The following is a 12,696-nucleotide window of genomic DNA, read 5'->3' on the forward strand; positions in this document are numbered from 1 at the left end:
ATCACAATGTATCGATCAAGTTCTGTGCGCCATACCATCCTGCGGCGAATGGGCTTGCAGAACGTGCCATACGGGACGTGAAACAATACATCAAGATGTACGATAGTTTTCCTGGGGGATGGAAATGTTCTTTAGAAGCAGCCGTAAAACATCATAACCGATCCTACACAAGTGGCTTGGGGTGCAGTCCACAGTACGCTTCTACAGGAGAGACCCCTATTCTGCAGGCAGACCGTGAGTTGGGACTCTTGGAAAACCTCAAGATTGTCGAGGAGAGGCAACAAAAATCACAGGAGGAGAGGTACCGAAAACGAATGAAAAAGAATTTCGACAAGAGGCATCGAGCAGACATGCCAGACATTCAAGTCACCGACCTCGTACTAGTGAGAAAAGGAATAAGAGATTCCAGTGCCAAATTTTATGGGCCTTACTCTGTGACCAAGACAGCCACCCAGAACGGAATTTTGAAGACTGTCTGGTACACTGGTGAACGTGGATCTGTTGAATGTGCTTCAATTGGGAATGTCTTCAAGTATTACCCCAGGAGGGGTAATTAAAAGAAAGCGGGAAGGGTGAAGCGGTATGAGCCTTTGGACAGAAGATGAAGAAGCGCGAGGGCCGGGGCAGGAAAGAAGAGGGGGATGAAGTGAAAAATAAAGCAGATTAAGATGGACGCCAGTTCCATACTGAAGCTTTAATGCTGTTCCGTTATTTTAAGTAGGAACACTACATCTAGTAGTGGAGTTTCAAGTTGTGGAGTTTCTAGTTGTGGAGTTTCTAGTTGCGGAGTCCCTTGTTGTGGAGTTTCTAGTTGTGGAGTCTCTAGTTGTAGAGTTTCTAGTTGAGGAGTTTCTAGTTGTGGATTTTCCAGTTATCGAGTTTCTAGTTGTGGAGTATCTAGTAGTGAAGTTTCCAGTTGTGGAGTTTCAAGTTGCGGAGTCTCAAGCTGTGGAGCTTCTAGTTGTTGAGTTTTAGTTGTGCAGTTTCTAGTTGTTGAGTTTCTAGTTTGAAGTCTCAGGTTGTGGAGTTTCTAGCTTAGGAGTTTCTAGTTGTAGAGTTTTTAGTTTTTGAGTCTCTAGTTGTGAAGTTTCAAGTTCTGGAGTTTCGAGTTGTGGAGTTTCGAATTGTGGAGTTTTGAGTTGTGAAGTTTCGAGTTGTGGAGTTTCTAGTTGTGGAGTTTCTAGTTGCGGAATCTCTAGTTGTGGATTTTCTAGTTGCGAAACTTAAGGCTGTGAGGTTTCAAGTTGTGGAGTTTCTAGTTGTGGAGCTTCTAGTTGTGGAGTTTCTAGTTGCGGAGTTTCTAGTTGTGGAGTTTCTAGCTGCGGAGTTTCTAGTTGCAAGGTCTCTAGATGTGGAATTTCTAGTTGTAGAGTTTCTAGTTGTGGAGTCTTTATTTGCGGAGTTTCTAGTTGTGGAGTTTCTAGTTGTGGAGTTTCTGGTTGTGGAGTTTTTAGTTGTGGAGTTTCAAGTTGTGGAGACTCTAGTCGTGGAGTTTCTAGTTGTGGAGTCTCTAGATGCGGAGTTTCTAGTTGTGGAGTTGCTAGTGTTGGAGTTTCTAGTTGTGGAGTTTCCGGTTGTGGAGTTTCTAGTTGCAGAGATTCTAGTTGCGGAGTCTCTGGTTGTGGAGGTTCTAGTTATGGAGTTTCTAGTTGTGGAGTTTCTAGTCGTGGAGTTTCTAGTTGTGGAGTCTAGGGTTGTGGAGTTTAAAGTGGCGGAGTCTCAAGTTGTGGAATTTCTAGTTGTAGAGTTTTTAGCTGTGGAGCTTCTAGTTGTTGAGTTTCTAGTTTTGAAGTCTCTATTGTGGAGTCTCTAGTTATGGAGTCTCTAGTTTAGAACTTTCTAGTTGTAGAGTTTTTAGTTGTGGAGTGTCTAGTTGTGGAGTTTCCAGTTGTGGAGTTTCCAGTTGTGGAGTTTCGAGTTGTGGAGTTTCTTGTTGTGGAGGTTTGAGTAGTGGAGTTTCTAGTTGCGGCGTCTCAAGTTGTGGAGTTTGTAGTTGCGGAGTGTCTAGTTGTGGTGTTTCTAGCTGTGGAATTTCTTGTTGCGGAGTTTCTAAATGCGGAGTTTCTAGTTGCGGAGTTCCATAGTTGCAGAGTCTCTAGTTATGGAGTTTCTAGTTGTGGAGTGTCTAGTTGTGGAGTTTCAAGTTGTGGAGTTTCTAGTAGAGTTTCGAACTTTGAAGTTTCTAGTTGTTGAGTTTCTAGTTTGAAGTCTCTAGTTGTAGATTCTCTAGTTGTGGAGTCTCTAGTTTAGGAGTTTCTAGTTGAAGAGTTTTTACTTGTGGAGTGTCTAGTTGTGGAGTTTCCAGTTGTGGAGTTTCGAGTTGTGGAGTTTCGAGTTTTGGAGTTTCTAGTTGTGGAATTTTGAGTTGTGGAGTTTCTAGTTGTGGAGTTTCTAGTTGCGGAATCTCTAGCTGTGGATTTTCTAGTTGCGTAACTTAAGGTCCTGAGGTTTCAAGTTGTGGAGTTTCTAGTTTTCCAGTTGTGGAGTTTCTAGTTGTGGAGTTTCTAGTTGTGGAGTCTGTAGTTGTGTAGTTTCTAGCTGCGGAGTTTCTATTTGTGGAGTATCTAGCTGCGGAGTTTCTAGTTGCAGAGTCTCTAGTTATGGAGTTTCTAGTTGTGGAGTTTCTAGTTGTGGAGTTTCCATTTGTGGAGTTATAGTTGTGGACTTTCTAGACATGAAATTTCTTGTAGTCGAGTCTCTATTTGTGGAGCTTGTAGTTGTGGAGTTTCTAGTTGTTGAGTTTCTAGTTGTGGAGTCTCTAGTTTTGCAGTTTCTAGTTGTGGAGTTTCTAGATATGGAATTTCTAGTTGCCGAGTCTGTATTTGTGAAGTTTGAAGTTCTGGAGTTTCCAGTTGTGGAGTTTCTAGTTGTGGAGTCTCTAGTTGCGGAGTTTCTAGTTGCGGAGTTTCTAATTGTGGAGTTTCTGGTTGTGGAGTTTCTATTTGATGAGTTTCAATTTGTGAAGTTTCTAGTTGTGGAGTCTCTAGTTGCGGAGTTTCTAGTTGTGAAGTTTCTAGTTGTGGAGTTTCTAGTTTTCGAGTTTCTAGTTGTGGAGTTTCTAGTTGTTCAGTTGCGGAGTATCTAGTTGTTGAGTTTCTAGTTGCAGAGTCTCTAGTTGTGGAGTTTCAAGTTGTGGAGTCTCTAGATGTGGAGTTTCTAGTTGTCGAGTTTCCAGTTGTGGAGTATCTAGTAGTGGAGTTTCGAGTTGTGGAGTTTCTAGTTGTGGAGTTTCTAGTTGTGGAGTTTCTAGTTGCGGAGTTTCTAGTTGCGAAGTTTCAAGTTGTGGAGTTTCAAGTTGCGGAGTCTCAAGCTGTGGAGTTTCTAGTTGTGGAGTTTCCAGTTGTGGAGTTTCGAGTTGCGGAGTTTCTAGTTGCAGAGTCTCTAGTTGTGGAGTTTCAAGTTGTGGAGTCTCTAGTTGTGGAGTTCCTAGTTGCCGAGTTTCCAGTTGTGGAGTATCTAGTAGTGGAGTTTCCAGTTGTGGAGTTTCTAGTTGTGGAGTTTCTAGTTGCGGAGTCCCTAGTAGTGGAGTTTCTAGTTGCGGAGTCTCAAGCTGCGGAGTTTCAAGTTGTGGAGTTTCTAGTTGTGGAGTCTCAAGTTGTGGAGTTTCAAGTTGTGAAGTTTCAATTTGTGGAGTCTCTAGTTGTGGAGTTTCTAGTTGCAGAGTATCTAGTTGTGGAGCTTCCAGTTGTGGAGTTTCAAGTTGTGAAGTTGTGGAGTCTCTGGTTGTGGAGTTTTTAGTTGTGGAGTTTCTAGTTGTGGAGTTTCGAGTTGTGGAGTCTCTAGTTATGGAGTTTCTAGTTGTGGAGCTTCCAGTTGTGGAGTATCTAGTTGTGGAGTTTCCAGTTGTGAAGTATCTAGTTGTGGAGTTTCCAGTTGTGGAGTATCTAGTTGTGGAGTTTTGAGTTGGGGAGTTTCTAGTTGCGGAGTTTTTAATAGCGGAGTTTCTAGTTGTGAAGTTTCAAGTTGCGGAGTCTCAAGTTGTGGAAATTCCAGTTGTGGAGTTTTTAGTTGTGGAGTTTCTAGTTGTTGAGTTTCTAGTTGTGAAGTCTCTAGTTTTGCAGTTACTAGTTGTGGAGTTTCTAGATATGGAATTTCTACTTGCCGAGTCTGTATTGGCGGAGTTTGTAGTTGTGGAGTTTCTAGTCGTGGAGTTTCTAGTTGTGAGTCTCTAGTTGCGGAGTTTCTAGTTGCGGAGTTTCTAGTTGTGGAGTTTCTGGTTGTGGAGTTTCTAGTTGCGGAGTCCCTAGTTGTGGAGTTTCTAGTTGCGGAGTCTCAAGATGTGGAGTTTCTAGTTGTTGAGTTTTTAGTTGTGGAGTTTCAAGTTGTTGAGTTTCTAGTTTGAAGTCTCTAGTTGTAGATTTTTTAGTTGTGGAGTCTCTAGTTTAGGAATTTCTCGTTGAAGAGTTTATGGTTGTGGAGTGTCTAGTTGTGGAGTTTCTAGTTGCAGAGTCTCTAGTTGCGGAGTTTCAAGTTGTGGAGTCTCTAGTTGTGGAGTTTCTAGTTGCCGAGTTTTCAGTTGTGGAGTATCTAATAGTGGAGTTTCTATTTGTGGAGTTTCTAGCTGCGGAGTTTCTAGTTGCAGAGTCTCTGGTTGTGGAGTTTCGAGTTTTGGAGTTTCTAGTGTTGGAGGTTTGAGTTGTGGAGTTTCTAGTTGTGGAGTTTCTAGTTGCGGAATCTCTAGCTGTGGAATTTCTAGTTGCAGAACCTAAAGTTTTGAGGTTTCAAGTGGTGGAGTCTCTAGTTGTGGAGTTTCTAGTTGTGGAGTTTCTAGTTGTGGAGTCTCTAGTTGTGTAGTTTCTAGCTGCGCAGTTTCTAGTTGCAGAGTTTCTATTTGTGGAGTTTCTACTTGCGGAGTTTCTAGTTGCAGAGTCTCTGGTTGTGGAGTTTCTAATTGCGAAGTCTCTAGTTGTGGAGTTTCTTGTTGTGGAGTTTCCAGTTGTGGAGTTTTTAGTTGTGGAGTTTCTAGTTGTGGAGTTTCGGGTTGTGGAGTTTCTGGTTGTGGAGTTTCTAGTTGCGGAGTCTCTAGTTGTGGAGTTTCGATTTTTGGAGTTTCTAGTGTTGAAGTTTTGAGTTTAGGAGTTTCTAGTTGCGGAATCTCTAGCTGTGGATTTTCTAGTTGCGGAACTTAAAGTTGTGAGGTTTCAAGTTGTGGAGTTTCAAGTTGTGAAGTTTCTAGTTGTGGAATTTCTAGTTGTGGAGTCTCTAGTTGTGTAGTTTCGAGCTGCAGAGTTTCTATTTGTGGAGTTTCTAGTTGCGGAGTTTCTAGTTGCAGAGTCTCTGGTTGTGGAGTTTCTAGTTGCGGAGTCTCTAGTTGTGGAGTTTCTAGTTGTGGAGTTTCTAGTTGGGGAGTTTCTAGTTGTGGAGTTTCTAGTTGTGGAGTCTCAAGTTGTGGAGTTTAAACTTGTGGAGTTTCAAGCTGTGGAGTCTATAGTTGTGGAGTTTCTAGTTGTGGATTTTCTAGTAGTGGAGTAAATCGTTGTGGATTTTCCAGTTGTGGAGTTTCTAGTTGTGGAGTTGCGGAGTCTCTAGTTGTGGAGTTTCTAGTTGCAGAGTCTCTAGTTGTGGAGTTTCAAGTTGTGGAGTCTCTAGTTGTGGAGTTTCTAGTTGCCGAGTTTCCAGTTGTGGAGTATCTAGTAGTGGAGTTTCCAGTTGTGGAGTTTCTAGTTGTGGAGTTTCTAGTTGCGGAGTCCCTTGTTGTGGAGTTTCTAGTTGTGGAGTCTCTAGTTGTAGAGTTTCTAGTTGAGGAGTTTCTAGTTGTGGATTTTCCAGTTGTCGAGTTTCTAGTTGTGGAGTATCTAGTAGTGAAGTTTCCAGTTGTGGAGTTTCAAGTTGCGGAGTCTCAAGCTGTGGAGCTTCTAGTTGTTGACTTATAGTTGTGCAGTTTCTAGTTGTTGACTTTCTAGGTGAAGTCTCAGGTTGTGGAGTTTCTAGTTTAGGAGTTTCTAGTTGTAGAGTTTTTAGTTTTTGAGTCTCTAGTTGTGAAGAGTCAAGTTCTGGAGTTTCGAGTTGTAGAGTTTCGAATTGTGGAGTTTTCAGTTGTGGAGTTTCGAGTTGTGGAGTTTCTAGTTGTGGAGTTTCTAGTTGCGGAATCTCTTGTTGTGGATTTTCTAGTTGCGAAACTTAAGGCGGTTAGGTTTCAAGTTGTGGAGTTTCTAGTTGTGGAGTTTCTAGTTGCGGAGTTTCTTGTTGTGGAGTTTCTAGCTGCGGAGTTTCTAGTTGCAAGGTCTCTAGATGTGGAATTTCTAGTTGTAGAGTTTCTAGTTGTGGAGTCTCTATTTGCGGAGTTTCTAGTTGTGGAGTTTCTAGTTGTGGAGTTTCTGGTTGTGGAGTTTTTAGTTGCGGAGTTTCAAGTTGTGGATACTCTAGTTGTGGAGTTTCTAGTTGTGGAGTCTCTAGATGCGGAGTTTCTAGTTGTGGAGTTGCTAGTTTTTGAGTTTCTAGTTGTGGAGTTTCAGGTTGTGGAGTTTCTAGTTGCAGAGATTCTAGTTGCAGAGTCTCTGGGTGTGGAGGTTCTAGTTATGGAGTTTCTAGTTGTGGAGTTTCTAGTCGTGGAGTTTTTAGTTGCAGTTTAGTTGTGGAGTTTCGAGTTGTGGAGTTGCGGAGTCTCTAGTTGTGGAGTTTCTAGTTGCAGAGTCTGAGTTCTAGTTGCAGAGTCTGATGAGTTTCTAGTTTGAAGTCTCTAGTTGTAGATTCTCTACTTGTGGAGTCTCTAGTTTAGGAGTTTCTAGTTGAAGAGTTTTTAGTTGTGGAGTGTCTAGTTGTGGAGTTTCCAGTTGTGGAGTTTCGAGTTGTGGAGTTTCGAGTTTTGGAGTTTCTAGTTGTGGAATTTTGAGTTGTGGAGTTTCTAGTTGTGGAGTTTCTAGTTGCGGAATCTCTAGCTGTGGATTTTCTAGTTGCGTAACTTAAGGTGCTGAGGTTTCAAGTTGTGGAGTTTCTAGTTTTCTAGTTGTGGAGTTTCTAGTTGTGGAGTTTCTAGTTGTGGAGTCTGTAGTTGTGTAGTTTCTAGCTGCTGAGTTTCTATTTGTGGAGTATCTAGCTGCGGAGTTTCTAGTTGCAGAGTCTCTAGTTATGGAGTTTCTAGTTGTGGAGTTTCTAGTTGTGGAGTTTCCATTTGTGGAGTTATAGTTGTGGACTTTCTAGACATGAAATTTCTTGTAGTCGAGTCTCTATTTGTGGAGCTTGTAGTTGTGGAGTTTCTAGTTGTTGAGTTTCTAGTTGTGGAGTCTCTAGTTTTGCAGTTTCTAGTTGTGGAGTTTCTAGCTATGGAATTTCTAGTTGCCGAGTCTGTATTTGTGAAGTTTGAAGTTCTGGAGTTTCCAGTTGTGGAGTTTCTAGTTGTGGAGTCTCTAGTTGCGGAGTTTCTAGTTGCGGAGTTTCTAATTGTGGAGTTTCTGGTTGTGGAGTTTCTATTTGAGGAGTTTCAAGTTGTGAAGTTTCTAGTTGTGGAGTCTCTAGTTGCGGAGTTTCTAGTTGTGAAGTTTCTAGTTGTGGAGTTTCTAGTTTTCGAGTTTCTAGTTGTGGAGTTTCTAGTTGTAGAGTCTCCTGTTGCGGAGTTTCTAGTTGCGGAGTTTCTAGTTGTGGAGTATCTAGTTGTGGATTTTCCAGTTGTAGAGTTTCTAGTTGTTCAGTTGCGGAGTATCTAGTTGTTGAGTTTCTAGTTGCAGAGTCTCTAGTTGTGGAGTTTCAAGTTGTGGAGTCTAGATGTGGAGTTTCTAGTTGTCGAGTTTCCAGTTGTGGAGTATCTAGTAGTGGAGTTTCGAGTTGTGGAGTTTCTAGTTGTGGAGTTTCTAGTTGCGGAGTTTCTAGTTGCGAAGTTTCAAGTTGTGGAGTTTCAAGTTGCGGAGTCTCAAGCTGTGGAGTTTCTAGTTGTGGAGTTTCCAGTTGTGGAGTTTCGAGTTGTGGAGTTTCTAGTTGCAGAGTCTCTAGTTGTGGAGTTTCAAGTTGTGGAGTCTCTAGTTGTGGAGTTTCTAGTTGCCGAGTTTCAAGTTGTGGAGTATCTAGTAGTGGAGTTTCCAGTTGTGGAGTTTCTAGTTGTGGAGTTTCTAGTTGCGGAGTCCCTAGTTGTGGAGTTTCTAGTTGCGGAGTCTCAAGCTGCGGAGTTTCAAGTTGTGGAGTTTCTAGTTGTGGAGTCTCAAGTTGTGGAGTTTCAAGTTGTGAAGTTTCAAGTTGTGGAGTCTCTAGTTGAGGAGTTTCTAGTTGCAGAGTATCTAGTTGTGGAGCTTCCAGTTGTGGAGTTTCTAGTTGTGAAGTTGTGGAGTCTCTGGTTGTGGAGTTTTTAGTTGTGGAGTTTCTAGTTGTGGAGTGTCGAGTTGTGGAGTCTCTAGTTATGGAGTTTCTAGTTGTGGAGCTTCCAGTTGTGGAGTATCTACTTGTGGAGTTTCCAGTTGTGAAGTATCTAGTTGTGGAGTTTTGAGTTGTGGAGTTTCTAGTTGCGGAGTTTCTAGTTGCGGAGTTTTTAATAGCGGAGTTTCTAGTTGTGAAGTTTCAAGTTGCGGAGTCTCAAGTTGTGGAAATTCCAGTTGTGGAGTTTTTAGTTGTGGAGTTTCTAGTTGTTGAGTTTCTAGTTGTGAAGTCTCTAGTTTTGCAGTTACTAGTTGTGGAGTTTCTAGATATGGAATTTCTAGTTGCCGAGTCTGATTTTGTGGAGTTTGTAGTTGTGGAGTTTCTAGTCGTGGAGTTTCTAGTTGTGGAGTCTCTAGTTGCGGAGTTTGTAGTTGCGGAGTTTCTAGTTGTGGAGTTTCTGGTTGTGTAGTTTCTAGTTGCGGAGTCCCTAGTTGTGGAGTTTCTAGTTGCGGAGTCTCAACATGTGGAGTTTCTAGTTGTTGAGTTTTTAGTTGTGGAGTTTCTAGTTGTTGAGTTTCTAGTTTGAAGTCTCTAGTTGTAGATTTTTTAGTTGTGGAGTCTCTAGTTTATGAATTTCTAGTTGAAGAGTTTTTAGTTGTGGAGTGTCTAGTTGTGGAGTTTCTAGTTGCAGAGTCTCTAGTTGCGGAGTTTCAAGTTATGGAGTCTCTAGTTGTGGAGTTTCTAGTTGCCGAGTTTTCAGTTGTGGAGTATCTAATAGTGGAGTTTCTATTTGTGGAGTCTCTAGTTGCGGAGTTTCTAGTTGTAGATTTTCTAGTTGTGGAGTAACTAGTTGTGGATTTTCCAGTTGTGGAGTTTCGAGTTGCGGAGTCTCAAGCTGTGGAGTTTCTAGTTGTTGAGTTTTTAGTTGTGGAGTTTCCAGTTGTTGAGTTTCTAGTTTCAAGTCTCTTGCTGTAGATTCTCTAGTTGTGGAGTCTCTAGTTTAGGAGTTTCTAGTTGAAGAGTTTTTTGTGGTTTAGTGTCTAGTTGTGGAGTTTCCAGTAGTGGAGTTTCGAGTTGTGGAGTTTCGAGTTCCAGAGTCTTTAGTTGTGGAGTTTCAAGTTGTGGAGTCTCTAGTTGTGGAGTTTCTAGTTGCTGAGTTTCCAGTTGTGGAGTATCTAGTAGTGGAGTTTCCAGTTGTGGAGTTTCTAGTTGTGGAGTTTCTAGTTGCGGAGTCCCTAGTTGTGGAGTTTCTAGTTGTGGAGTCTCAAGCTGTGGAGTTTCTAGTTGTTGAGTTTTTAGTTGTGGAGTTTCTAGTGCTTGAGTTTCTAGTTTGAAGTCTCTACTTGTAGATTCTCTAGTTGTGTAGTTTCTAGCTGCAGAGTTTCTATTTGTGGAGTTTCTAGTTGCGGAGTTTTTAGTTGCAGAGTCTCTGGTTGTGGAGTTTCTAGTTGCGGAGTCTCTAGTTGTGGAGTTTCTAGTTGTGGAGTTTCTAGTTGTGGAGTTTCTAGTTGTGGAGTTCCAAGTTGTAAAGTTTCTAGTTGGGGAGTTTCTAGTTGTGGAGTTTCTAGTTGTGGAGTCTCAAGTTGTGGAGTTTAAACTTGTGGAGTTTCAAGTTGTGGAGTCTATAGTTGTGGATTTTCTAGTTGTGGAGTAAATCGTTGTGGATTTTCCAGTTGTGGAGTTTCTAGTTGTGGAGTTGCGGAGTCTCTAGTTGTGGAGTTTCTAGTTGCAGAGTCTCTAGTTGTGGAGTTTCAAGTTGTGGAGTCTCTAGTTGTGGAGTTTCTAGTTGCCGAGTTTCCAGTTGTGGAGTATCTAGTAGTGGAGTTTCCTGTTGTGGAGTTTCTAGTTGTGGAGTTTCTAGTTGCGGAGTCCCTTGTTGTGGAGTTTCTAGTTGTGGAGTCTCTAGTTGTAGAGTTTCTAGTTGAGGAGTTTCTAGTTGTGGATTTTCCAGTTATCGAGTTTCTAGTTGTGGAGTATCTAGTAGAGAAGTTTCCAGTTGTGGAGTTTCAAGTTGCGGAGTCTCAAGCTGTGGAGCTTCTAGTTGTTGAGTTTTAGTTGTGCAGTTTCTAGTTGTTGAGTTTCTAGTTTGAAGTCTCAGGTTGTGGAGTTTCTAGCTTAGGAGTTTCTAGTTGTAGAGTTTTTAGTTTTTGAGTCTCTAGTTGTGAAGTTTCAAGTTCTGGAGTTTCGAGTTGTGGAGTTTCGAATTGTGGAGCTTTGAGTTGTGGAGTTTCGAGTTGTGGAGTTTCTAGTTGTGGAGTTTCTAGTTGTGGAATCTCTAGTTGTGGATTTTCTAGTTGCGAAACTTAAGGCTGTGAGGTTTCAAGTTGTGGAGTTTCTAGTCGTGGAGTTTCTAGTTGTGGAGTTTCTAGTTGCAGAGTTTCTAGTTGTGGAGTTTCTAGCTGCGGAGTTTCTAGTTGCAAGGTATCTAGATGCGGAATTTCTAGTTGTAGAGTTTCTAGTTGTGGAGTCTCTATTTGCGGAGTTTCTAGTTGTGGAGTTTTTAGTTGTGGAGTTTCTGGTTGTGGAGTTTTTAGTTGTGGAGTTTCAAGTTGTGGAGACTCTAGTTGTGGAGTTTCTAGTTGTGGAGTCTCTAGATGCGGAGTTTCTAGTTGTGGAGTTGCTAGTGTTGGAGTTTCTAGTTGTGGAGTTTCAGGTTGTGGAGTTTCTAGTTGCAGAGATTCTAGTTGCGGAGTCTCTGGTTGTGGAGGTTCTAGTTATGGAGTTTCTAGTTGTGGAGTTTCTAGTCGTGGAGTTTTTAGTTGTGGAGTCTAGGGTTGTGGAGTTTAAAGTGGCGGAGTCTCAAGTTGTGGAATTTCTAGTTGTAGAGTTTTTAGCTGTGGAGCTTCTAGTTGTTGAGTTTCTAGTTTTGAAGTCTCTATTGTGGAGTCTCTAGTTATGAAGTCTCTAGTTTAGAACTTTCTAGTTGTAGAGTTTTTAGTTGTGGAGTGTCTAGTTGTGGAGTTTCAAGTTGTGGAGTTTCCAGTTGTGGAGTTTCGAGTTGTGGAGTTTCTTGTTGTGGAGGTTTGAGTAGTGGAGTTTCTAGTTGCGGCGTCTCAAGTTGTGGAGTTTGTAGTTGCAGAGTGTCCAGTTGTGGTGTTTCTAGCTGTGGAATTTCTTGTAGCGGAGTTTCTAAATGCGGAGTTTCTAGTTGCGGAGTTCCATAGTTGCAGAGTCTCTAGTTATGGAGTTTCTAGTTGTGGAGTGTCTAGTTGTGGAGTTTCAAGTTGTGGAGTTTCTAGTAGAAATTCGAATTTTGAAGTTTCTAGTTGATGAGTTTCTAGTTTGAAGTCTCTAGTTGTAGATTCTCTACTTGTGGAGTCTCTAGTTTAGGAGTTTCTAGTTGAAGAGTTTTTAGTTGTGGAGTGTCTAGTTGTGGAGTTTCCAGTTGTGGAGTTTCGAGTTGTGGAGTTTCGAGTTTTGGAGTTTCTAGTTGTGGAATTTTGAGTTGTGGAGTTTCTAGTTGTGGAGTTTCTAGTTGCGGAATCTCTAGCTGTGGATTTTCTAGTTGCGTAACTTAAGGTGCTGAGGTTTCAAGTTGTGGAGTTTCTAGTTTTCTAGTTGTGGAGTTTCTAGTTGTGGAGTTTCTAGTTGTGGAGTCTGTAGTTGTGTAGTTTCTAGCTGCTGAGTTTCTATTTGTGGAGTATCTAGCTGCGGAGTTTCTAGTTGCAGAGTCTCTAGTTATGGAGTTTCTAGTTGTGGAGTTTCTAGTTGTGGAGTTTCCATTTGTGGAGTTATAGTTGTGGACTTTCTAGACATGAAATTTCTTGTAGTCGAGTCTCTATTTGTGGAGCTTGTAGTTGTGGAGTTTCTAGTTGTTGAGTTTCTAGTTGTGGAGTCTCTAGTTTTGCAGTTTCTAGTTGTGGAGTTGCTAGCTATGGAATTTCTAGTTGCCGAGTCTGTATTTGTGAAGTTTGAAGTTCTGGAGTTTCCAGTTGTGGAGTTTCTAGTTGTGGAGTCTCTAGTTGCGGAGTTTCTAGTTGCGGAGTTTCTAATTGTGGAGTTTCTGGTTGTGGAGTTTCTATTTGAGGAGTTTCAAGTTGTGAAGTTTCTAGTTGTGGAGTCTCTAGTTGCGGAGTTTCTAGTTGTGAAGTTTCTAGTTGTGGAGTTTCTAGTTTTCGAGTTTCTAGTTGTGGAGTTTCTACTTGTAGAGTCTCCTGTTGCGGAGTTTCTAGTTGCGGAGTTTCTAGTTGTGGAGTATCTAGTTGTGGATTTTCCAGTTGTGGAGTTTCTAGTTGTTCAGTTGCGGAGTATCTAGTTGTTTAGTTTCTAGTTGCAGAGTCTCTAGTTGTGGAGTTTCAAGTTGTGGAGTCTAGATGTGGAGTTTCTAGTTGTCGAGTTTCAAGTTGTGGAGTATCTAGTAGTGGAGTTTCGAGTTGTGGAGTTTCTAGTTGTGGAGTTTCTAGTTGTGGAGTT

Source organism: Rhipicephalus microplus, unplaced genomic scaffold, assembly GCF_043290135.1.
Source record: "Rhipicephalus microplus isolate Deutch F79 unplaced genomic scaffold, USDA_Rmic scaffold_40, whole genome shotgun sequence".
Taxonomy (NCBI): Eukaryota; Metazoa; Arthropoda; class Arachnida; order Ixodida; family Ixodidae; genus Rhipicephalus; species Rhipicephalus microplus.